The sequence below is a fragment of the Protopterus annectens genome, chromosome 15.part0, assembly GCF_019279795.1.
Source record: "Protopterus annectens isolate FY-2018-M chromosome 15.part0, PAN1.0, whole genome shotgun sequence".
In the NCBI taxonomy this organism is placed as follows: domain Eukaryota; kingdom Metazoa; phylum Chordata; order Ceratodontiformes; family Protopteridae; genus Protopterus; species Protopterus annectens.
The window spans coordinates 599,678,438-599,705,344 of NC_056749.1; the positions used below are offsets into that span (position 1 = coordinate 599,678,438).

The 26,907-nt window shown below is 38.6% G+C and overlaps 1 protein-coding gene across 2 annotated transcripts in view; it reads right to left on the reverse strand.

Moving 5' to 3' along the window:
* Positions 1–26,907, reverse strand: part of LOC122789943 (arf-GAP with Rho-GAP domain, ANK repeat and PH domain-containing protein 1-like) — a 1,460,469-nt gene that overhangs the window by 19,002 nt on the left and 1,414,560 nt on the right. The window lies entirely within an intron of this gene.

The window sequence follows — 26,907 nt, forward strand, 5'->3', positions numbered from 1 at the left end:
ATGATTAAGCTTTCATTCTTTATGGTTATAAGAACTTCATCAAAATACAGTTAAGATATGAACTATCTTGAATATGTAAGAAGAATTTGCACATGTGGGCATATAGTAACCAATGGAACAATAACTGTGTTTATGTACAGTCATCAATAGCAAAGTGGTAATATATTTAAACTGTGCCAATAACTATGCTACAATATACACATAATACATATTGCATGAGTAGGTTGATGAAGAGGGTTTATGTAAGACTGTGAGAAAAAGAACTGGTTAGTTATACCATCTCAAAGCACATTTAATATTAATACTTTCATTTAAGCCTGGTGTCATTTCTGCATTGAGGAACAGTTGCCACTTGAGTTCTCTAAACTTAAGAAACAAATCTGTGTTACAACAAATGCATCAACCTGTTCCAACACTATAAACTGAAACTTTGAAAACTTATCACATGTGGTACTATGTTTAAGTAATGCATTGTTAGTGCTGACAGCTCTGATAGCTGCCAAGTGCTCCTTGATATGATCTGAGAGTCTTCTGGAAGTTTTACCTATGTAAAAACTTTTACAAGATGAACAAATGGCAGCATACACTACTGAAACAGAATGACAGTGAAAATGTCTTACGAAGGTGACAATGTAACTGCAATGCATAAATGTAAACTGAGTCCCTATACAGATGTAAGGGCATACTTACACACTTGTTGCAGCAAAACATTCCATTAATATCAGTGTCAGGAATGGGGGTTAATGAAAAACTGTCTGTCTCTATTTTCAAGGTGCATGCATATAGTCTTAGTTCTTTTAAATGTAAAAGGTGGTGAAGGTCCTAAAGCTGTGCACATGTTGAGAATCAGATAATAAGTCCCAGTTGTTACAAATAATTTGTCTAATAAGGGACATATCCCTTGAAATCAGCAGAGAGAAGCTTAAGGTCATGTCATTATCAGTCTTTTTAGGACGAGATTCAAAGCCAAATAATAAAATAGGAACATACTTAAAGTACTGCGGTGGTGGTGCTGCGGTAGTGTTGTTGCCTCACAGTAAGACGTTGTCCTGTTCGATTCTCAGCTAGAGTGTCTTCTGTGTGGAGACATGCGTGAATGGGCGTACCTTCGTTGAAGGTTGTGCATCAGGGCCGGCAACTCGCCACGTAAAAATCTACTGCCAATCATTAGCGGACTGGAGTTCCGCTGTGGCAACCCATAACCGGGAAAAGCCGAAAGACACAACAAACTTAAAGTATATATGTGAAGCTACTTAATTAAATAAGTTATTAACAAAAGCTTGAGGGGAGTTTCTTAAATAAAACATGTTTTTAAGTAGATTAGCTTGAATGACAAATTCCTCACCTTGACTAATGATCCTAGAGATACAGATGAATTGGCCTTTACATATATATATATATATATATATATATATATATATATATTTATATATATATAAATAAATTTACATTTATATATATATATATATATATATATATATATATATATATATATATATATATATATATATATATACACACACACACACCCTGGATAAGCAAATATACACTCTCCCTTATGCATAGAATGGACAGTGCCTGGAAAACCTGGCACAAACTTAAAACTATATCCAATCTTCAACTCTATAGGGAACTGCGTAATCTTACTAAAAAAGAAATCAACCTTGACAAAAAAAAAAAAAAAAATTCTTTTATTTATTTATTTATTTGCAATTTGTTAGTAGGGAAAGTCCATTGGGCCAATGTGAACCCTTTTTCAATGGAGGCCCGGGGAGAAAAGCCCCATGAAATACAATATACATACAGAAAAGACATTATGCATACAGAAAATACATATACATACAGCCAAGTATAAAATAATATTTTGAGATGTGGAATTAAAAATTGAGAAAGATTAAATGAGATGTAGGGTCATTAGGATTAATAAGATTTTGTGTACAATTCTGTGTAATAATATATGTAAATGTGTAATTGTTTAGGCTATATACAGTAGGAGGTGGGCGGGAAGGAAAAAACAGAGTATGAAGAGAAGGGGGAGGATAGGTAGGTTAGTGTTAGGTAAAGTAAAAATAGGTATGGAAGGTGTAGTAGAGGTAGAGGTGGAAGGTGGAGGCAGAGGCACTGTTTATGGCTTAGGAACGGTGGGAGCAGGAGCATTCCCAGTTGGAAGTGAGATAAGAATGAAGTAAGGTTTTGAAGTTAGTGGGATTCTGGGAGATGTGAATATGGGCAGGGAGTGAATTCTATTAGCGAGCGAAGGAGAATGACAGGAGGAGCTGACCAGGAGTGAAGAGGGGTTTGTACACTTTGAGTAGGTTCTGATTGTTAGACCTAAGGGAACGTTCAGGGAGATGCATGGTGAAGGTAGAATAGAGGGAGAGACATTCTGAGGGCTTAAAGATGAGTTTATGGGCTGTAGTAAGTTGGATATAAGACAGATAATTGGGGAGCTCAAGCCATTTTAAGGAGTGTAGAGAGTTGCAGTGATGGGAAGAGGATTTGGAGCCTGTAGTGAATTTTGCAATTTTGTTATTGCAGGCTGCTAGTTTAGAGCTGAGGATGGCTTGAAGATTGGTAAGTATGGGCACACCATACAGAAGTGAGGGGAGACGGTAAGTAGTGGAGAGAGTGAGTTTAGTAGAAGGGGTAAGAAAGTGATTGTGGCGGTAAAGCATACCAAGTTTTTGGTGTGTTTTCTTTATAGTAGTTTGAAGATGAATATCTAATTTAAGTTGTTCATCAGTAAAGAGCTTGGTATGGTATACTACTTCAATAGGTGTGTTATTTAGAGTTGTGATTATGAAGTTGTAATTGTCTATTATGGAGTTTTATGGGGGGTGAAAATCATAAGTTCGGATTTGGAGGCATTTAGGACAAGATGGTTGTTGAACATCCAGGCCTCAGTACTGGTAAAGGCTGCTTGACTAGCTTGCAGAAGTGTAGTGAGAGATTTAGCTGAACAGATAATTGTGGAGTTGTCGGCATATTCGATGAGTTTAGTATTAGAGATGCAAAGGTGGATGTCATTTATGAATATGTTGAAGAGTAGAGGGCCCAGTATTGAGCCTTGTGGGACATTTGTGAGGGTGTCTAGGAAATAGGAGGTACATTTATTCCATTTGATGGCTTGTTGTCTGTTTGAGAGGTAGCTGTTAAACCAGTTTAAGGTTGCCTGACAGAGATTAAGGTTTGAGAGTTTAGAAAGAAGTAAGCTGTGGGAAATAGTATTGAAAGCCTTGGATAAGTCTAGGAACAGGGATGGTACAATGTTACCCGAGTCACGTTCATGGTTGATAATATCAAGAAAAGATAGAAGGGCAGTGGTGGTACTATGACCAGGCCTGAAGCCATGCTGTGCTGGGGTGAGGAGGTCATTGTTGAGAAGATAAGGTAGGAGTTGGCAGTGGATACATTTTTCAAGAATTTCTGAGATCGGGAGAGGATGGCTATGGGGCGGAAGTTAGAGATATCAGAATTACTGCCATCTTTATGTAAGGGAATGATATATAAGGGCTTTGTTTTACAGAGAAGAGGCATACAGGATTCTTGGATGGAGTGGTTTATTAAGATGCATATGGAAAGGGCAATATTGTCAGCAGCTAATTTGAGAAAATCTGAGGATAAACCATTGGGTACGTTGGAACAAGGTTTTAGTTTATAAAGAAGATTTCTTATGGTACTGACAGGGACAGGTTTAAGGGAGAAGGGTGGGAGGGGTTTGTAACTGGTGGTAGGAGACAGGGAGTCAGGGGGGGTAGGAGAGGGTTGAGAGGTTTTGGGGAATGACGTGGTTAGTTTGGCAATTGAGTCTATGAAAAAGGAGTTGAATCTTGATGCTATTATATGGTCTTGGGCATTGGGGTCTGGGCAAGGGTTATATTTTCTTTCAGGATTAAGGAGGGTGGCAGCATTGCTCCAAACTTTTCTGGGTTGGTTCTAAAGTTATTTTGTAGTTTAGAGTAGTGGGTTTTGTGGTCGGAGGCTATTTGTTTTTTTACTAAGTTACGAACCCGTTTATATTCGTTAAGGGAGTCTGTTGTTTTGAGTTTATGTTAGAGTATCCATGATTTTTCTTGGGTGTGCATGAGTTTTATAGAATCTTTAGAGAGCCATGGGGCTGTTTTAGATTTGACTATTTTAGTTCTGGGGGGGCACAGCTGTTGAATAAATTAATAGAGGAGGAGTTGAAGTAAGAGATGGCATCATCAAGGGGAAGAGTTTTCAGAGGGTTCCAGTTTATTTGTTTTAGACAGTCTGAGAAGGATTTGGGGTTGAAATTTGTGAGTGCACAGGTTGAGATGTATTTATGTTGTAGGCAAATGGGAGAAGTAGAGTTAAGTGCTAATGCGGGTAAGTGATCACTAAGGGAGTCGGGAAGGGTGCCAGTGTCAGAGATATTGTTGGGATGGGAAACTAGTATCCACTCAAGTACGGATCCAGTATTGTTATCTTTAGTGGGTCTGGTGCATTTTATCTAAATGCACAAAAGAACTCCAACTCTAACCCAAAAAAAATCTGGAATACAATCAACAAGTTCTTCACCCAGGAAGCCCATCTCTTCCTAACCCCTCCCCCAAACGCTCTCCTGTTGAAACGGTCACTCTTTTGAACTCCTTTTTCATTGACTCCATACAGAACCTGATAAAAGCAAACTCAAACACCAACACTGCCACCTCCCACCATCCTCTTCTCCTCCTTTCTCCTTTAAACCAATTCCCACTTCTTATATCAGATCACTCCTCAATAAACTTAAACCCTGCTCCCCTTCTGCTGATAATTTGCCACCACTCTACCTCAAGCTAACAGCCTCCTCCTTCGCCTAATCAGTCTCCATTCTTATTAATTGATCACTTCAGGAAAACCTTGTCCCTAACATCTGGAAGAAGTCTTTTGTTATCCCTCTACACAAAGGAGGAAACTCCACTGACCCCTCTAGCTTCAGGCCTATTGCTATTCTATCCCCACTCTCTAAAATCCTTGAAAAGTGCATCCATAAACAGCTCATTACTTATCTCATTCAAGAAAATCTCCTCACCCCCACACAACATGGTTTCCGTCCCCATCACAGCACAACTACTGCCCTAATATCCTTCACTCACTCTGTTGTTGCATCTCTTGACAATAATAAACTAGTCTCATGCCTATTCCTCGACCTCTCTAAAGCCTTTGACTCGGTATCTCACAGCCTCCTTCTCTCCAGACTAGCTCATCTCAAACTGTCCATCTCTTCTCTCAGCTGGTTCTCTAGTTACCTATTTAATAGACTACAATCTTTCAAATGGCTCTCTGCAACGTCTTAATTTCTCCCCATTCAAACAGGTGTCCCTCAAGGCTCCATCCTAATGGGACCCTTGTTATTCATTATCTATACGAACAATCTCTACCAATCCTGCCCACGCTCTACACTATAACAGTATGATGACATCATCTCCACTTCTTGAATACTAACCTTACCACCTCTGCCACTGTTGTTTTTCTCTCTTCCTTCTCTTGATCTAGCTATGTGTTACTTAATCTCTTACCTTAACCACTCACATATTCACTCTACTATTCTATGTCTTCTCCCTTTGTATAAGTGTCCCTTTGATATATTATCTTCCTACATCTTGTTACCCTGTTATTTTGATTAACTCATAACCATATTTTCTATGACATAACATCCTCCAACACATAGTTTTTTTTTATTTTGTACTATCTTCCATACTTTGTAACCATTCAAGACAAAAAAAAATACATTCATTTATATGTAAATACACCTTCTACCTACTGTATTAGAATTATTATTATTTTTTCTTCTTTTTTTTGTCTGCTATTGGAGATTTTCTCCTCAGGTCTCTGCTGAAAAAAGCATCCTGCTCAACCAGACTAACAAATGTCAAATAAATATATATATATATATATATATATATATATATATATATATATATATATATATAATTTCACACATATGTAGTGATGTAAGACTTTACAGGGAGTTAAAACAACTTTAACCTACTTTGTAGGTCATCCAGGATTTGCACACTGACACACACACACACACACACACACACACACACACACACACACACACACACACACACACACAAACATATATATATATATACACATATGCATCAAAAGCTAATTTAGTAGGTGTATTGGTTTACAGCAGTAATACAGAAATGTAAGTTATTGAACTATCTTAAGTTTATTTTCACTCAGACTTTATATAGGAAATGCACGGATGTGGAATACAGACTGTGTCTTTCAGGCAGACCTTTATTGCCTCCCTAATCAGCTTTGTTGCTGCCTGTTGCCTGTTCTGAAAAACTAGGGGAAGGAGAAGAGTGTTGGTGTGGGGGGTGGTGGTGGTTTTTTTTTTTTTTGGAACTGGAGCAGCATAGTGTGGTGAAGAAAAGGAGTTCAGAATTGTTCCCAGGAGGTCTGAGGTTTGTTAACCGACCACTGATGGATTGGATTTAATTTTTAATTTTCATTCTGTCATTAATAACACAGGTAAGGGTTTCATCATGACAGACATGTAGATTGATGTTGCTATTAGTATTTATTGTGATTTGCTCTCATTCTGCAGTTGAGCTTTAAGTCTGATTCATGGTAACACTGAAATGGAGACCAGAGTTCCCAAATATCCTGCCCTGATTCTTGCAGAGCAGTTTAATGTATATATTTTGTAAAACTGAAACAAGACATTAATTTCTTAGATGTCCACAAAGTATCATAGAAAATGGTGATTTATTTATGAATGTATGCAGGCATGTATGCCTTTATTTAGTATTTGTTAACTAGGAACACTAGGAAGTCCTATTTTAGTGGAGTCTAAGGGAGAAAATCTGAACTACAGATGTTCTTATAAGAAAATATGTTGATAGATATATAAACAATGGAAAAAATACATAACAATGTAAATGGCATACCATGTTATCAGCAAGAGACCTAACCTATGGGGTTACCACCTGTCCCTCTTTGCAAGGCATTTGAAAAGGTGGCAATCCTATTAACAGAGTAAATATGTCTCTTTAAAATTGGAGAAAACAGCCTAAACATATGAGCGTGTCCATTAATTTGCTTATTTAAATATGTATATTTTATGTTAATTAGGTGTTCCTGATTGTCTCTGATTTAAAAGTCTTTTGTCCCTTATTCTCTGATCTTGGAGGTTGAGAGGTATGACAGCAAATATTCAAAGGTACTTCACCCTTAGACCTAGTATATAATTCCCATTCACACCTCGAGTTTCATTATTCTGAGTTCATTTATGGCCTTTGGAATTTCATCAGTAACCCAAGCTTTTAAGTAATGCACACTGACAGCAGCAGTTGAAGGAGAAAATTCCTAACCTGGTGATACAGATGCTAATTAGAGACAGCTGGTTAAAATTGGGCACACCTGATTAGCATAAACTATGCATATTCATAGGTAAACTAGTCATAGTTTACAGAGATAAGCAGGACACAGTTAAATTTTACTTTTATTTATACCTGTCCACCATTCTCAGTGCCATCTCTTCATGGAACAGAATGTTGTGTCTGCTGTAAAACTTTTGCCTCACTTTGTCTCAGTCATTTTTTCTTTCCTGGCAAAGATGAAAGTTTATTCAGTAAGGATGACTCACTTTTTAAGGTGTCATATATGCTGTTTTGCACAATTCATTCTCTGTGTACCAATTGTAATTGCTTTCACAGTCACCAGACAGAGTCATCTTCTCAGTAGATCAGACATTCTACTGCCTTCTTTTGCACTTATTTCTGTTTTGTCTATCTTCCATCATGACTCCTTTTCTGATCAAATACGTAATGTTGGGTCCATTTCATAACTGAAGATCAGGAAAAGAATATGCAGACCTTTTTGTTATTATTTTGCTGTCAGACCCACTTAAAAGAAAGGTCACTAAATGTGTTTGATAGAGGCTACTGCACTCATCATAAGATGTAACTGAAAAGAGACCCACAGACCACCCAGTCCACCCATTGTAACTAACATATAAGTAAACTAAACCACAAACAAGTGTTCATGGTTTCTTTTAATAAACTGTTCTTACAAGTGGTAGTGACTCCACTGTTTAAGCTGCAATGCATACACACAAAAAAGACCACACAAAAACATATAAAACAACAGCAAAGCACACTATGCCCAGTGTTTTTACATGCACTAGGGAAACAGCTATGGACTGGCCAGCACTGAGACTGACATGACATGAAATAGCACAGAGCAGAAAGCAGTTTAACAACCCAAGGAAAATACTACATTCTCTTACAAAAACATGGTTGCTGAAGTATGAAACACTTGGGAACACCACTGTGTAAGCACCTGCTCAACTACCTCTAAACCACACTAAAATTGAATAATGCATCAGAAATGCCAAAAACTAATGACACACGCAAGGAAGAGTAAAAAAGTTGTGTAAGTGTTCTTTACAGGAGGGCATGACCCTACACACTCCTTGACATGGGGGCCTAGCCCCTCGCTCCCCTTAACTTACATATGCCAACTCCAAGGTCATACCCAATCAAAGAAGAGAGAAATCTCTCAAAAAAAAGAGAATCACTGTTGGCACACACTTTGAAATTGCACCAGTACTGACTTCTTTTGGAAAACAGTGATAGCATTATATTTCTTGGCCTCTTGTGCTTTGGGCAACTAATGACTGGGGAGTTTCACTATGGGTACGAGTAGATATAAGGCGACAAGTATAACAGATCTGTTTTGTCTGTCTTTTAGGTATCTTTCATTCATGCACCAAACTCATTTTTTCTCATTCTGTATGTTGCTTTCAATTTGGGCTTGTATGTACTTATGAAAATATAGCTGTGCGTTTTTTACATTTCTCACTTTAAGGGCTCTGCAGTATTTCATTCTTTAGGCATTATTAGACCTAGACCAAGGTAAAGACCAAAGTAATGTCTAAGTGGTACATATTTATGTGATTGAAATGTAGACAGAGCTCTAATCCTCTTTTCTCTAAAATTAGGTACAAAGACAAAATGTCAATAATTGTAATCCCTGGAATCATGTAATAATTTTAACCCTCACCGTTTTGCTATAAATGTAAAACTATTATGAGCTACAGGGCAAAATTTATAAGTATAATCAGGGATACTTGAGAGATTAGACTGCAAGTAAAATGCATGTCTGCATAATATTGGGGTATTATTATGTAAAACTAAGGTAAGCTGTGGTGGTACAGCGGTTGCGTTGTTGCCTCACAGAAAGAGGTTCTCCTGTTCGATTCTCAGCTAGTGTGCGGGGAGTGCCTTCTGTGTGGAGTCTGCATGTCCCCGTGGTCGAGTGGCTTCCGAAAGACATGCGTGAATGGGCATGCCTTCGCTGAAGGTTGGGCGTCGGGCCGGCAACTCGGCACCATAAAAATCTACTGCCAATCATTAGCGGACCAGAGTTCCGCTGTGGTGACCCCTTACCAGGAAAAGCCGAAAAGACAAACAACAAACATTATGTAAAACTAAGGTGCCAACTAGAACAGAATCCACATCACTGAAAATGAGAAAATGTAAACCCAACAAAAAAAAAGTGACCCAATTAACAAAATGGGTTACAAATAAAACTTAAAACAAGGCAGATTCTGTTAACTGAGTAGATGTTCTAGAGACAAAAGTGGCAAGCACTACATGAGTTTAGTGGTGAAAATTTAAATGTCTTTCTGGTCCCACTCTGTGCTTTTGCTCATAAACCTGCATGTTCATGATGCAGACCCCTTCGCCATTAACCCATTGGCCATATTAATTACTATTAGCTGCTCTTGCCAGTTCCAAGTTCCAGTATTATCTCCAGGTTCCCTGCAGCTTGTGCTGCATAAGGAATTGTGCAAAGTTCTCACTGTGAAGTTATGCTACTCACAATACTGGAAGAGCTCACTGCTGCTGTTCCTGATACCAGCACAGGAAAGCTATGCACTTTGACTTCAGTATCAGGAAAAGGAAGAGTGAGAAGTGAAAACTGGTTCCCTAAACAGAAAAAAAAGTCAATGATTTGCACATGCGGCTAAACTGTCAGCCTTCAGCTGGCGTAGGAGCAGGATCAAGACTTACAGTGTACTAACTGGGTTGCTAGGCTGGTTCTGTATCTCTTCTCTCTCATCCCGCTACCAACTTTCCACTGAACACTCAGCTGTTTGGTTCTACTATCCTAACAGCTAACTGCTGTAATGGGGTTGAGGGCTGACAGATGGCAGGTAGGGTATTGTATGCCCTAACCCCTCTTCTCCTCAAGGAGAGAGGATGATGCCTCTATCAAAGCATGTGTGTACGTACACACACACACACACACACACACACACACACACACACACACACACACACTCACTCTGATCCCTAGCTGCAGACCAGTGCAGTACTTGACAGGCCTGAGGAGCCTTTAATTTCCTTGGCTATTTTCCCAGGCTCTCTACGTCATCTGGTCACCAGTAGATGGCAGCAGCACACTGAAGCAAACCACCTCCCTCCCCATGGGATGACTATGGCCACTTACTCTAATCCCATTGGTCAGCTTCTCCAGTGCTTGGGCTGCTGATCTAACCTAGGCTGACTGGGGCACAGCCATGGCTTCATCCAGTTGTACCAGAAAGCCACCAATGTTTCCTTTTTTTTCTTACTTTGCCCCCATTGTCTGTTGATAATTAGCCTCTTCTCAGTCAATCAGCCCATTCACTCCCCATTACAGAGGTGAAAGTCAACTAGGTAGGGGCCATCATTCAGACAGCAAGTGGAGTTCATGATTTTTTCTTTCTGCAACACTATCTCCACATGTGCCTGGCAAAATGCTGAGGAGGGCCTGCAGTGGGCTGACTGTGAAAGATATCTCCTTAATTCCACAAGGGGTCCTCCCTTTAAGCAGACCTGCCCCCCATCAAAGCACAGGTGGTGGTTCTCCTGTCTGCACTAGGGAAATCATACCTATATAGTGTGTTCCTGAGTGCACAAAACCCTCCTCATCCACTAGAAGAGGTGAAGGGTAACACATACCCCTTCACACCCCCCCACACCAGCTTGTCTCCTCCAGTGCTGTGGCCAGTAATTGAATCAGTGTTACCCAAATTACAGTGAGGGCTCCAACCCTCTGCACCATGGAGCCAGGCACCAGTGTTTACCTGGATCCTTACATCTGATACTGCTGGTATGTGGTACTTATCTTTCAGATGTGGACTGTACTGTCCCAGTTTTTACTTCAGTTAGTAAGATGCATGGGACAGAGCTCATATAGTTAATGCTGCAGCTCACAGAGGGCACACATACTTCTGGACCTGCTGCATCAGAAAGAGATGAAAAGAAAATCTAAGCTGAAAGACCCGTCAGAAGCCAGTGATCAAGCTGTGGCATCGTGCAAGTACAGTATCAGTCCCATAAAGGGCACTGAGAGTGGGATTGTAAAAAACAAAGTACAGATGCTATCTGGACATTCCTTTATGTGGTAATGAGAGACCTCATAAATATAATGGTGGATCCATTTACAAGAGTGCTCAATTTGGTTCAGGGATTAGGAATGGTGTTAATTGTGTGGAAGTTGTTGATACTAGTTTCATTACTCCATAACATAAAGAGGCCCAGGTAGTAACTGGGTAATTGTAGGCCTGTTATCTTAAAAGCCATCCCAAGGAAAGAAAGAAAAGTTGGTTTAATTCACCGAGTATGTGATCTACAGGATCATATGTAATGCAGCTTTCTCTCTTCTAGTTTTTCTTTTGGAAGATGTAACAACATTTTTGCCAACCAAATGTTTGGAGGATTCATCCACAATTTTGTCATTTACAAGATCTGGAAATTCTGATGAGAAGGTCTGTTAAATTCAAATGCCTTAGCACATCTGAGAAACCCGCAGGGGTAATTTCAAATAGAGTTTTGCCAGTGTTACTACACTGACATTTGAGGGTCATGAGCCCCAGATCCCCAGGACCTCCTTTGAAGCGTGCTGAAATTTCCTCCTTGATAAAAGTGGAGGAAATGTAAAGAGCATGTTTGTAATCCTCTTAAGGGTTAAAAATACCTAACATGTCTTAGTATCACGCTTAGTATCATGAGAACAGGATATGAAAGATGACAGTTAGACTGCCATTAGAAGAAAATATCTGCAATTCATAGTTGTCTTCAGTGAGTGGAAAGTTTGCATCAGAGACTCCCTATGCTGAATGAGACTGGTTCTGCTGATGGCTACCATGATCCAAACAATTCTCTATCAGAAATATGAGACACAATTTTCTGATCTGCAACACCAAAAACATAAATAAAGTGCAGCTTCATGGAAAATACAGCAAATATCAAGCCTTTAAAGCATGTGTGCAGAGGAAGATTTGTTCCCCTGTACCTCCCATACACCTACTACTACTATGTGCTAACTCCAAGATCACTTTACTTGGGATAAAGGGGGATATCCCAACATACTATAACATCTGACTTAGTGAATATTAGTCCTACTTCTGAGGATTATGAGTACAGTCTGCAGTATAATCAGCAGGCACTAAAGCCAGGTATTTAGATAGGGAAACAGTTTTGTCCCCTGTAACCAGATGAAAGCAGCCCCTTTTATTGCCAACCATTTTTTAGATATCCTGAGACCTGATGCAAAGCCAAAGGGTAGGGTTCTGGAGTGATGGCTGAGTCCTTCTCAAAAGCAAAGGAATCCTTTTGACTACATCCTAATCTTTAAGGGCTGGTAAGAATACTGAGGATCCAAAGAGCACATCCATTTACTTTCAGACAGCACAGTAAGTGTACACCTAAGGTGTAAGTTAATTGGTTAATTTGTTCTTTGATTTGATTTGTTGTTACCGTCACTCAGCAACGTATTTAACTAACATGACAAATTGTGTTTTTAGTTCTGATGAAGTCCCATATTTGGGGATAAAAGCACTTAATTGGTTGTTTATTTAATAAAATAGTTTTTCTTCATACAGTTAGCACTGCTCATTCATTCAGGGCTGGTCTTTTGGTCAAGGTTTATTTGGTTATTTGTTTTTGTCGTGGCCTGATATTTTTCTGTGGATACACTTAAAGTGACCATGAAAAAGGACTTATTTAGGATAAATGTGTTTAGGTCACTTAAGTCCAAAATTTTCAATGAGTCTCATGTCTTTTTTGGAACTAAAAAGAACCAGGCTGGCTGAAGACCTCCATCCTTGCTGATGCTCTTTCTGTGGGGGGAACAGTTGGGCAAGGTTAGAGACGGGGTGCTGGGAGACTTTATATGATAGTGTATGCATCAGCTCAGAGGGGAAACAAGCTGATGTATCAGGCAGTCACTGACTACTTGCATCTGGCGGTTGTCTTGGGGGTCAGGACTGCTGATGGCTGCTATTACATTGCCAATGGCTGCCCTGAAGACTTTAGACTCCTCATTTTTTTAGATCACTATGCCCCTGACTGGGAACAATGGAGAAAGGCTGCTAATTTATCTGGAAGTCCTACTGTTGGGGCTGTGGGTTCCAAAAGATACAATGTTGTCTCTGGTGCTTCTACTTTCTTAAAAATGACCATTGTGAATGGTGAAAGCTGACATCTGCAGCTAAAAGTGTCTGCCATTTCTTCTTTGTGGAGTTCAATTAATTGTCAATTTGTGGACCAAACTGGAGGGACGCTTTAAATGGTTAATTAATAAAGGATGCATTGACATCTTCTATGAAGGGCAAAAGGCAAAGCCAGGAGTGCCAGTGGAGGCCAGTGCCGGACCCTGCTGCCCTAGCAGACCAGTGCAGTCCATTATAGGCCATGGGTGCATCAAATTGACAATTACATTAGCTGTGGAATTCTTCTTGTCTATGAGCCTCTCCTTGGGCTCCTTTTCAAGCATTTTCTTATGAACTGTAGTACTTCACACAAAACATTGCACTGGAATACCATATCTGAGTCAAGAAGCTAAATGCTTTAACAAACAGAGTGAATATATTAGTGGAGACTAGAGTGCTGGGTTGCTCTTTAATGCTGCCCACCATGACCATCCCATAGTGGGAAGAAATATTTGGTCTCCTTTCCTTGGGATGGTAAAAAGTTAATTGCTGGAATGGACTGCTGTGAATATTTATTCACATAAATGTGATTGTACAGAATTAAAGTCTGTGTCCAGCCTGCTGGCACAGAGGCAAGGCATCCATCTATGTCGCTGATTATTTAGTTTCAGGAGTGGAACCAGTGCACGGTAGGGATTAGCTGGGGGATAAAATAAAGCAGCTGGCAACCAACTCTCCCATCACAGGGCTAAGGTGTGAGAGTATGACCCCTCGTGGGAGAATAGGCACCTTCCAGGCTACCATTTAAAAGGGGTTAATGACAGCTGTCTAGTATATGACATGTGGTACAGGTAATGTGCAAAATGACATACTGTACTTATGTCACTTCTTCAAATATCTCAACCTCTTAGAGCAAGAAATCTGGACAATGCCATCAATAAATGTGGGACAAAGACCCAAAAATAGGGACAGTTTTTAAATATTGCTCTTACAGACTTAGAAAGTTGATAGAATAACAGGTTTTGCATTAGCATGAATTTTCGGAATGGTGCAAAGTCTTAAATTCAAATGTCTGTCATTATTTTCTAACTTAAGTCTTAAACAATTTGCCACTAATTTGCCAGAAAACCTTAATTTTATAAAAAATGGACCAAAAAATATGAGTCAAAAATCTGGACATTTTGCATAAATCTGTACAGTTGAGAGGTATGTTCCAGCAGGAGAGGCTATTGACAATCCACAGTAAGATGGCTCCCTGGGCTTGTCTACCTTTTCCAATGTGAATCCTCAATCTCCCAAGCTTATGACTTAGTAGCTGCAAGGCTGTTATGTCTGAGAAGAGAGAGGGCCTAACAACTAACAAAACATATGGAGGACTGTGCAATAAGGAGCAGCTGACATATTCGCAGTTGGACAAGGAGAGCTGGGAATGAAGACCAGAAGTTAGAGGAGGTCAAATTGGAATGAAGAGGATGCAGTAAATAGATTTTGAGGCAGGATTTCTAAAAAAATTATCTGTTGACCATGGTGCACAGCAGTGGACACAATGTGAAGACTTCATTTATTTGCAAAATAGAATGCTTTCCTTTCCTCTAAGACTGTTTGATGTAAGAGTTTGTATATTTAAGTTTGGAGGTGTGATAGGTGAAACCTTCTAGAATGCTCAGGGCTTAAACTGTTCAGATGAATATAATTTATGGGAATAAATTTTTCAGATGTTATGATGGTCTCATACTTTTTGGAAGTGCCTCAAAATCACACCTCTCAACTTTTAAGCTCAACTATCAGGGATAAAGCTAAATAATAATAAAAATAAGAATAATAATAATAATAATAATAATAATAATAATAATGGGGGCAAAGGCCCCAAATCATGTACAGAATTTTGTTTTGATTTTAACATCTTTATTGAATTATCACTTAAGACACAGATAAACATATATTTATATAAAAGAAAAATCATTTTAACATATTCCATTTGCAAGAATTATAAATCTAGTCTAGTTATAAAACTAGTCTGACTCGCATGGATGATATCTGATGATGCAGTATTGTTGGTGGAGAATGAATAACCTTTGGATATGTTTATCTACAGAGGTTATCCACCACACTTCTTGGCACCCATCAGAGATGAAGTATGTGATAAAAGGAGTAAGGGTCTATACTGTCCCCTATTACTAATCTTTGATAACTCCTGTCATTCCTTATCTTCAGTAGGGCCAATGACCTCTGGTGATCATAATTTGGATAAGTTGTACGAACGAGCCTTGATTGTTACTTTTTCTTTAAACACTTACCACATTGTTGATGTGGTTAATCAATCTTGGCCTTTTGTTACTTCCATCAATAATGGTAATGTACTGTTTGGTTCCAAACCTAAGATAGTATTTAGGAAAGACAAATGTTTTAAAAGTTTACTGGAAAGGAATTCGGCAAATTTAATACCAATAGACCAAAAGGTATGCATAAATGCAACCACTGTAACTACTGTCAACATATTATCTGTTGTGAGTCTTTTTTCATCAAATACAATAAATTTGAAATGAAAAAATATTTTAATTGTTCATCCAGGGGAGTGGTTTATGGTGCACTTTGCCAACAGTGTAAAGAGTTTTACATTGGTAAGACTGGTCGAGCTTTGAAAGAGAGAATATATGAACATCTCAATGAAATCAAGAAAGGGAAGACAACTAACACACTGTACAGACATATTTCTGCCTTTCCTGGTCACCTTTTTAAATTTGTGGTGATTGATTTCTTGGAACCAGACCCAAGGGGCTTTTACACTGACGAAGATCTTCTCAAGAAAGAGCTCATATGGATTCTTGTGTGTGATGCCCTTACCTCCCCGGGTTTGAATGAATGTTGTTCTACTACACCTATATTAAAGTTGAAAAGTCTTGAGGGCTGATTATGTCACGTTACTCATACACTTGTCATTGTAACACTGACTTTTTTACTTTTTTTATTTTTATTTTTCATTTTTATTGTTATACTTTTCATGCAATTTAACTTGATATTTACAACAGTTCTTGAAGTTTTATAATCAATCCGTTTACTAAACTAAAGTTGAGTCATGTGAATGTTTGATCACATGTTGATCACATGATGTATTAGGATTATTTAAGGTTGAAAATCACCATGTTAAGCAGTTCTGAAGAAGTCTTTGCTAAAGACGAAAGCGCTTGACTGCATTTGGTTTGTTTTTGCTGTCAATAAATTGGATTTGTGGTTTGGACTTTGGTTTGTGCGGTTCCTGGGACTCTACCTTCACTACTTGTAGTTCTTGGTTTTATTCTTTTCAACATAACATAATGTGATCAATTCCTGTCTTTTCGTAAACTTTATTACTCTTCCAAAACATTATTCTGCATGTATTATTCCAACAATTTCCATTTTTTGTATGATATTTGCACATGCACTTTTTTAAAGATTCTATTTCCAGTTTTTTTTATCTTCGTTACAATACTCAATACTTCAAATACAATTGGTTTAGACTTTGATTTTAATTCTCTAGTCATTGTTTTTTGACAGCCACCAAAATTAAACTTAACAAAGCCCTTACAATGTCTAGGCAATTCAGATCCTATAACCCATTTCAAAAAATAATTTCCTTAATTACACTCATTTGCTCACCCAGTATTTCTGACAGAGTACTCTGTAGGGAATTTTTGAAATCTTCCAACTCATTACAGTCCCAAAACATATGTTCCCAGTTACCTCCTTCTTCCTCACCATACCTCCAACATTTGCCATCTACCTGAAGAAAAAATTATTTGGAGCCTGCTTGGTGTATAAAAATATCTATGCAAACACTTCCAAGCAAAAATCCTAAATTTTCTAGACCTTGTTGCATATTTGGGAACCATACTTATGTCCTCCCACTCTTTCCTTATGAATTGCTTATCCAGTCTTTCTTCTCAATCTTGTTTAACCTCGTCTGAAAAATTAGGGGCAGATTTTAAATATTACTCTTATATAATTAGAAAAGTGCTAGAATAGTTATTCTTATTAGCATGCATTTTCTGAAGGGTATGAAGTCTGAAACCCAAGTATCTGTCATTTTGTATTGACAGCAAGGATTTGCCAGAAAACCATACATTTTTATGAGGAACAGACCAAATATATGAGGCAAAATTAGGAACATTCTGCAAAATCAGAGACCGTGGAGAGGTATACCTGAAAGTTGTTCACAACTGATGGCACTACCCAAGATAACCAGTCTGCTACTCTACAGGCCTTCAAGAATCTCTTTTGCAGGAAAGGTATAGAAATAGTGAGCCATTCCCATCTCCTTCCTTCACAGCAGCTTTCACACATACATCATGTTTAACATTTTCTTGAACTTAGGATCATTATCCAGGGTGAAAGAGGGAAGCAGTCCCTTGCAAATTTGATCCTACTCATGGGGAGGTTCAAGATTCCTGGTTTTATGAAAGTTCTTTTTGATGTTTTAATTGACAAGGAGGGTGAAAAACGGTAGCTAATTTAGAAGAACCAGACAGTACTAGTGGAGTAGGAGGGGCTTGGAAAGAACAGGCAATACCAGTGGAGTTGGAGGGGCAGGATGGATCACCTACTGCAAAAGGAAGAGCCTCAAGACAGATTGGGTTTGTAATTGTGTGCAGAATGGGTGGAGAGTGGAGGCTTGAATAAAGCTGGACTGAAATTTTGACCCTAGGTAAGTAAGGTTCATACCCTTTTAATAATGAATACGTGGTTTTACTCCCCATAGTCGGCACTGAAAGGATGGTTGAGAAACCCCTACCAAAGTTGGTAAGCAAGATACCTAAGACTGATATCATGCTCCACTAACATCACATGGGTCAATGTTAGAAAATAAAGTCTCAGGTACAGTGACATCATGTGGGTGTATCACAGAAAATATGATGTTAGCTGTGCTGACGTTAGTGGCACTGCCACCACTACCATTGTGGCCAGTGCTGGTGACAATGTTAGCTGAGAATGCTTTTATCTAGCAGGTAATGGGTTCAGATACCTGAATGTGGAAGCCATATGTGACCTATATTGGTCAAGCTGAGGTATGAAAACCCTTATGGACTGATGCTGTCAGTATTTTGATAGCAGCCATCAGACTGTTGTAATCTATCTCCTGGGAGTAGATAGACATTACCTGATACATGAGAATGAAGGCAGATTGGAAGAAGATAGCAAACACTGTTTCATCTAGAGAAAGAGAACAAGAACCAGAAGAAAATATGATGTCAGATCGAAGACATTCCATTGCATGGGATTGAGGATCTGTCACTACTAAAGTAGGGAACTCTGATATGTAAGTGCCCAAACAGTGGAAGATGTTTGCATATTTAAAATGTTACCTAAATAGTGATATTCAAATGTGGTCAGATTCTATTTGCCCTAGCTGGAATTTTTAATTAGCCATCATTTAAAGATCACAGATTTTTTGCATGCAGATGAAGTGGAGACTCTGGTGATCAATAAACAATCAGCATATAGGATGACTGAGAGACTGAGGAGGTTATATGAGAAATTCTGATTTCTGAATTTTAACTTACATGGTATGCTTTGATAGATTTTTACTGAATTAGAGGCATGGACCTTCAGTAATCCAGAATTGCTGATGAGTAGGTTATATATGGACTTTAGAATCAAAAGGTCTGGTAAGGTCAAAGCAAAAAGAATCTATTGGAAGATGGTAGTCCATGCTGCAGGGGAATGCTACACATTTGTAAACCAAACTGGACAAGAGTCACTCACTCCAAGGATCTTAACCTAGCCTCTGACATGAACAGGTCATGCTGGAGAGATAGCTACATCTTCCAGAGACTGCCACTTCTCTGGAACAAGCTTCCAATTCATGTAAAACAGTTCCTTTCTGACTCTCTTCAAATACAAACTAGATCAATGGATGGGTGACCAAAAATTCACTTCTGGGGTGGCACCCATGTCCCTCCTGGACAGAAGAAGTTGGTATTAACTACCATAGATCCTTACCTTGGTGAACATCAGTCACCTAACCACCAACATGTGGGGCAGTTTGGGATAAATACAGCTAGGCATGTAAGGGCTCTAGGGCTGTTAACCTAGTAACCCTCTATGAACCTATGAATGGTATACACAGTGACAATAATGCAGTTATACTGCTATGTCAGTATTTGAAATTGTACTATGCCCTGAAATGAAATTCCATAGTTACTGGGTTATTCTTGTAGCTAGTCTGCTTTGATTTTAATGATTTCAGACATTCATGTTAGGAGAGAGGGTGAAAATCATCAGTCTTTGTGACACTAAGAAATTAAGGAACCAAATGACTATGGCTCTTTTCCACTGTAAAGGTATACTTGTAGTAGTTACCAAAAGACTGATGTCATAAATGGTCTGAAATTAAAATATGAGTAAAGCTTGTGAAAATGGAGTGAAGCCCAAGTACATCAGGGGTACATATCTTGAAATAGTTTTGCTATACTCCTGATTATTGACACTGTATAACATTGTATTGCTACTTAATGCCTTGTAATAATCCTGTAACACTGCTGTTTAATGCTAATTTATAATAAAAATTGTTTAATATGCTGGAGCATTTCACCCCAGGCCTCTGCTGAAAAGGGCTCTTCAGCGCAGTCAGACAATCCCAGTCAACAAATGTAAAACAAATAAATAAATAAATGTTATCCAAGAGCTTTATTACTTACTGTAGATTAATGTGTGTGTTTGTATCTTTACAAAGCTATCTAAGGGCTTGCACAAGTATATAAATACTGAGCACATGCGAGCCTGACTGCCATTTTGTAGTAAGCTGTTGAGATGTAAGCATGTATGTCTGTAAGGTTTGTCTGTTAATCAGTTTGTTTAAACTTTATGATGCTGCTATCCATCCTGATGTGTTTTTATGTAGTAAATCATCTAAATGAACTACACTGCTTGTTCGTTTTCTATGTTAGAGAAGGGCAAGCAACATGGTGCCAGAAGTGGCATGTTTAAAAGGACATAGTGTCAGAAAAAGCATGGCTAAAATGACTTGTTGCCAGAAAGAGTTCCAGTTTCTCCAATTTGAGTCCGAGAGGCATCCATTTGGTATTGGAGAAATATATAGAGAGGAGTGGATCATTCCTACAGCACATATAATTCACAAAACAGGTCAGAAACAAATTACAGATATTAAAACTTGCTCAAATAATGTCAAATACTGATAAAAAAATATTCAGATTACTACAGAAAATGTTCAAAATAAAGTCCACATTGCATAAAATGAATAAAATAAAAGGGAACGACTGCACATTTTGCTAAGCACGTAGTTTTTGTATTAATTAAAGATATCAGAGTTATCACAAGTGTATGAAGTGTTTGTATGTTTGTGCAGTATTACAGTAAAGTTATTTCACAAGATACATCCATTTCAGAGCATATTTTGCAAAGTACAGCATTTCGAAGAGTTTATTGTACATTTGAATGTTATTACAGGCACACACAGCACAGCTTGCTCATACATAATTACAAGGGTTATATTTTCAGTGTATTTGGACACAATTTGTTGGCATGGCAAACAGATTTTGAAAACCTAGTGCACTTGTGTTTGACAATAATACTGCACAGAACTAAAGAGTGTTTGAGCAAGAGTATGACATTTTCATACAGGCTGCATTTTCTGATAAAGATGACTGTACAAAGGCATTTATTCTACTTAATTTAGCTGGGTCAGAAGCCATTGAAAGGGAGCATTCATTTGTGTATGCACCTGCTGTCTTTGCAGGAGAGGGGGGAAAACCATCATATTGTACTGGCTGAGTCAAGGGAGGTCCCTGAGTGCTTAAAATGTACATTTATAGAAATGTTTAACCCCCTGACAAACATTACAATGGAAAGGCACTTATTTTACACAAGGGATCAAAAGCCTGGTGAAACTTTTGCAGCATATATAACTGACTTGAGAAATAAGGCTAAAACATGCAGATTTGGCGATTTAAGGGATGAGATGATAAAAAGACAGACGTGTGTGGTATGAAAGATGATGTGATGAGAAAGGTTTTGCTTCATGACAGTGATTTAACTTTGAATAAGACCATTGAGATTTGTCAGATATACGAGTTCACAGAAAAGCACACAAATATGCTTACAAATGAGAGATGCATGCTTCCAGTAACTTCTAGAGCTCTTATTCTTTCGACTTTTTTCCAGTTAGGGGTCGCCACAGCGGATCACCTGTCTGCTCATGATTGGCAGTGGTGTTTTACGGTGTTGAGTTGCCAGCCCGGCGCCCAACCTTCCACAGAAGACACACACACACACACACACACACACACACACACACACACACACACACACCCCAGGGCCAATGGCCAATTTAGAGTGCCCAATCCACCTACAACATGTCTTTGGGATGTGGGAGGAAACCGGAGCACCAGGAGGAAACCCACGCAACCACAGGGAGGACATTCAGACTCCGCACAGAAAGCACCCCACCCAAGGATCGAACCAGGGAACCTATTGCTGTAAGGTGAAAACGCTAACTGCTGCACCACCGTGGTCGTAACTTCTAGAGCTCATGCTGATAATATGCAGCATGTGGTTAAAAGAACAGGCCCAGCTGTAACTGTTGCTCCTGTAACAGTCACTGGTAAACTCCAGAGCTTTCCAGTAAGTTCCAGAGTTTGCAAAGTCTCAGGAAAGCATAAGAGTGAGTCAGCAAACTCAAAGCATGGGCCCCAACCTAGTTTCATTGTCAACTGTCATAATTGTGGTGGAAATCATGAATCTAAAAGGAAAAATGTTTAGCTTTTGGTCAGCAATGTCATAGAGGCAATAAGTGGAATAATTTCAAAAGGTTTTGTAAATCAAAGGGCACACATTCTTTTATTAAAAGGGAACATTCAAAGCACTGAGTTGATCATTTAGAAAGCCGCGACCCTACTTTTTATGTTGATGGTATGTCAGCGCTTAATGAAACTGTCAATGCAGTAGATTTATGGGCAAAGAATAAAGTATTTTGTACTTTTTGGATAAATGGAAAACACATAAAGCTCAAAGTTGACACAGGTTCCAAGTGCAATGTTATGTCAGCAGAAACATTTACTAGAGTATGAGTTGGTGAAAGGCTTGATATGGCAAAGTGTGTGAAGCTTGTTGCTTATGGTGGTGAAGAAATTCAAACTGAAGGCTCAGTAGTGCTTTCATGTTATTCTGCTGGGAGAAGTTACGACTTGTTATTTCATGTGGTCAAGAGACTCATCCTGTCATTATTAGGGCTCAGAGACAGTTTGAAAATGGGACTGCTTTCATTTAATAAGGAAGTCCATCATGTTAGCTTGAAAGACCACTACTCTAATTTCACCCAAAATATTTTTTCTACCTATGACAAACTAGGCAACCTTCCAGTTGTATACTCCATGAAGTAAGACCCAGATGTCAGTCCAGTTATCAGGCCAGGCCGGAAAGTTCCAATAGCTATGCAGAACAGAGTCAAAGCTGAGGTAGATAAAATGGTGCAGCAAGGTGTGATTTTCCAGTAGAAGAACCAACTGAATGTATCTTCCATGGTGGTAGCTCATAGGAAAAGCTCAGATGACATTAGAATATGTATTGATCCATGAGATTTGAATGAGATTTGAACAAAGCACTGAAAATAACTCATTATCCAACATGTACAGTCAAAGAAGTCACTGCTCTGATGCCAAATGCCACTGCTTTTTTCTGTCTTAGATGCAAAGAGTTAATTTTGGCAAATTCTGCTTGATACCCCATTTGGAAGGTACAGATTTTTGAGAATGCCATTTGGGATAAATTCTGCAAGTGAAGTCTTTCATCCTGCAATGGAGCAATTTTTTCAGGGTAGCCTTGTGCTATTATAGTAGACAACATACTAGTAGGAGGTAATGGTGAACTTGAGAATGACAGAAACCACAGAAAAGTTCTGGAAAGAGCATGTTAAGTGAATCTTAAGCTCAATCCACAGAAATGCAAATTCAGGCTACGAGAAGTCACTGATGTTGGTCATTTATTTACCAGTTCAGGCTTATGGCCAGACCCTTCTAAGCAAACAGCCATTCTCGAGATACCATCTCTAGACAATGTTCAAGCCCTGCAGCATTTTCTTGGCATGGTTAACTACCTAGGAAAATTCATTCCAGACTTAAGTCAAATAGCACCACTCAGAGAGCTGACATGTAAAGATGTACCCTGGTCCTGGTTAGAACAGCACCAAAGAGCATTTGATGTCCTAAAACTGAGAAGTGCCAGTCCACCAACTCTCAGATACTATGAAGTCCACAAGCCAGTTACTCTTTCACGTGATGCTTTGAGATTTGGTTTAGGTACAGTCATTCTACAAGAGGGTCAGCCTATTGCCTATGCATCAAGAACTCTTACCCAAACTGAAATGTAGTATGCTCAGATCAAGAATGAGGTTTTGGGAATTGTGTTTGAATGTTCAAAGTTCCATGATTATGTTTATGGTAGACCTATACAGATCAAAAAAGACCACCAACCTCTAGTCACTATTTTGAGAAATCCTATGCATACAGCTCTTGCCAGATTGCAACATATGATGTTGAGATTGCAAAAGTATAATTTCACTCTTGTCTACAAGAAAGGCAAACTTCTTTATCTTGCTGATACATTGCCCAGATCACCCAGAAACACCACTGAACAGCATGAGAATGAGAACCTTGATTTTGAAGTAGTGGAAGTGAGAAATTTTCTTCCACACATCTTGATGAGCTGAGAAATCATACAACCACAGATCCAGTTTTACAGAGGCTCAACCACTTTATCAATCAAGGATGGCCCTTAAAGCAATCTAGTTTACTTCAAGAAGTGCAGTGTTATTTTTCATACAGAGATGAGATTTAGACTGACAATGATATCATTATAAAAGGTCCAAAAGTAATTGTTCCAAAGTCCTTGTAAGAAGAGTACATGACTATCTTGCATTGTGGTCACCAGGAGCAGACTCTACCAAACGAAGGGTGAGAGGTCTAGTATTTTGGCCTTCTATGTCACAAGATATTGAGACAGTACTTTCATCTTGTTCTGTGTGTAATATTACTAAGTCACATCAACAGAAGGAACCACTTCAGCTAAACCAGATTCCTAAACTACCTTAGTCGACAGTAACCACTGATATTTTTGAGTAGAATGGTCATCATTACTTGGTGTTAGTAGACTCTTATTCAAATTGGTTTGAGATTGACCTACTTCCTAATCTAGCATCCAATACTGTCATTACTAAGATGAAGTGTCATTTTGCAGTCCATGGTAGTCCACACAAAGTTATTTCTGACAATGGCACACAGTTTACAAGCCAACAGTTCAAAAGATTTGCCAAAGAGTGGGACTTTACTCATGCACGAGTAGCCCAAAGTATCTGCAGTCAAATGGTTTGGCAGAATGTGCAGTTCAAAGTGTAAAACCGTTACTAGAGAAGTCAAAATGAGATAATAGTGATGTTTTCCTGAATCTCTTGAATCTCAGAAATAATTCTTGTGATAAACATCTTGGTTCACCTGTCTAGAGACTTCTGTTGAGACAAATCAGAACTACATTACCAATCAGTAGTCAATTGTCGGTTCCATGTGTCAAGAACAACAGGTCAATGAAAAACTATTTGTTTGAAGAAGCATTTAACCTAGAAGTCCTACTTTGATAATACCAGCAAACTGCTCAGTGTATTATGAGAAGAAGAAGTGGGAAGGATGCAAATGTCCAAAGGTTATGACTGAATTGGAGCCATGAAGAATATTTGCTCAAAGTCAAGATCATACATTGTAGAATCACAAGGAGTTGAGTTTAGGCGGAATCAAAAACATTTGATGCTGGTGTCCGAGCCTATATCACAGCACATAGCCTGTGAGAAAGACTCTCTATCTCAGAGTGAGTTATCCAGTGTTCCAGTTCCAGAGAGTATTCCCATTCCTGTGATGAATCCAGAAGTTCCTGATACGAAGTGTTCACTGAAGAATGCCCCTGTTGCTAAACCCAGTCCAGATTGTTATGTTACAAGATTCAGTCACATCTTCAGACTGTTATAGCTGCATGGCAACTTGGACACAAACACTGTTTGTTTATAATGTCTATAGTAATGCATGTCTAACTCCAATGTTATTTTCAAACTAAGGCAATCTTTTTAAGAGGGAGAATGTAGATCAATATGTGTGTATGTATCTTTGAGAAGCTAAGGGCTTGCACAAGTGTATAAATGCTGAGCATGTGCAAGCCTGACTGCCGTTTTGTAGTAAGCTGTTGAGATGTAAGCATGTATGTCTGTTAATCAGTTTTTTTATATTATATAATGCTGCTATCCATCCTGATGTGTTTTACGTAATAAAGCATCTAAACAAACTACCCCACCTGTTTGTCTTCTATGTTAGAGAAGGATGAGCGAGAGTTACCAGATAGTACCAAGTTACAAACAAAAAGGGTGCAGTCAGTGGGTACAGGCTGGATGACAAGTTGTGTTGTCCAAATCAGACAGATATTACTGGGAGAAACAGAAGAGATAAGAGCCATTCTGAAAGACTTCCTTAGCTAAAAGTTGGTTCTGTTCTTGCTCAAAACCAGAATAAACTATATCCCTAAATGTGAACAAGTACCTTTCGCTCCTTCTTATACCACCTTACTCTCCCTTCTTGACTTACTTCCTTACTGCTATCTAATTTTCTTCCTAGGCTTTCTCTTTAAATATACCATAAGCATGTTTTTTTTCTCACTTCATATTGCAATTCCTATTTTTATTAGACTGACTTATTTTTAAATTCTCTACAAACTGTCTAAAATTTCTCTAAATATTAAATGATTGTCATATACCTTGTATTGATTCTTAACCAATGTTTTTATATTATTTTTAATTTGTTATAATTATTTATGTGATGATGTGAGAGAGTGCCAGCTCTGCTAGGGGGAGTAGGACAGTGCATGTGTAACATATGCCAGCCTAGCTAGCTGGAGTTTTATAAAGAATTATATGTTATTTGAATATCAAACTGGTTTGTACAGATGCTTGTGTTAACAATTTATTTGTAAAGCTGATTGTCTTAAAAATATATTGACAGTGGGTCCTGCTGGACAGAAAAGAAATATACATGCATGTCAGACTGTATTGTTGTAACTGATTAAATGTATATATTTTAAATGAGGATGCTGGAAGGGAAGAGGTTAAGCTCAGCCTAGCTAACCTTAAGAAAAATAGCCTGAAACTAAATGACTTGGTTTAGACCATAAAGATTTTATCTCACATGTCTGAATACAGAAAGAGACACAATGCCTGTGAAAAGCCTTTCTGCAGAAAGGGTGGATGTGTTAGAATTGTTTTATAGTTTCCAAATGCTGCAATATACCTTAGCTAAATTGCTGTGTGTATTGTGACACATCAGTGCCAGATTCTGGCCCAGCTGCTACTGAGGGGATAGTGTGGGAATCACAGACTCAGGTGATCAGATGTGATGTCATTCTGTAGCCAGCACTGAAACTGTACTTGAATACTA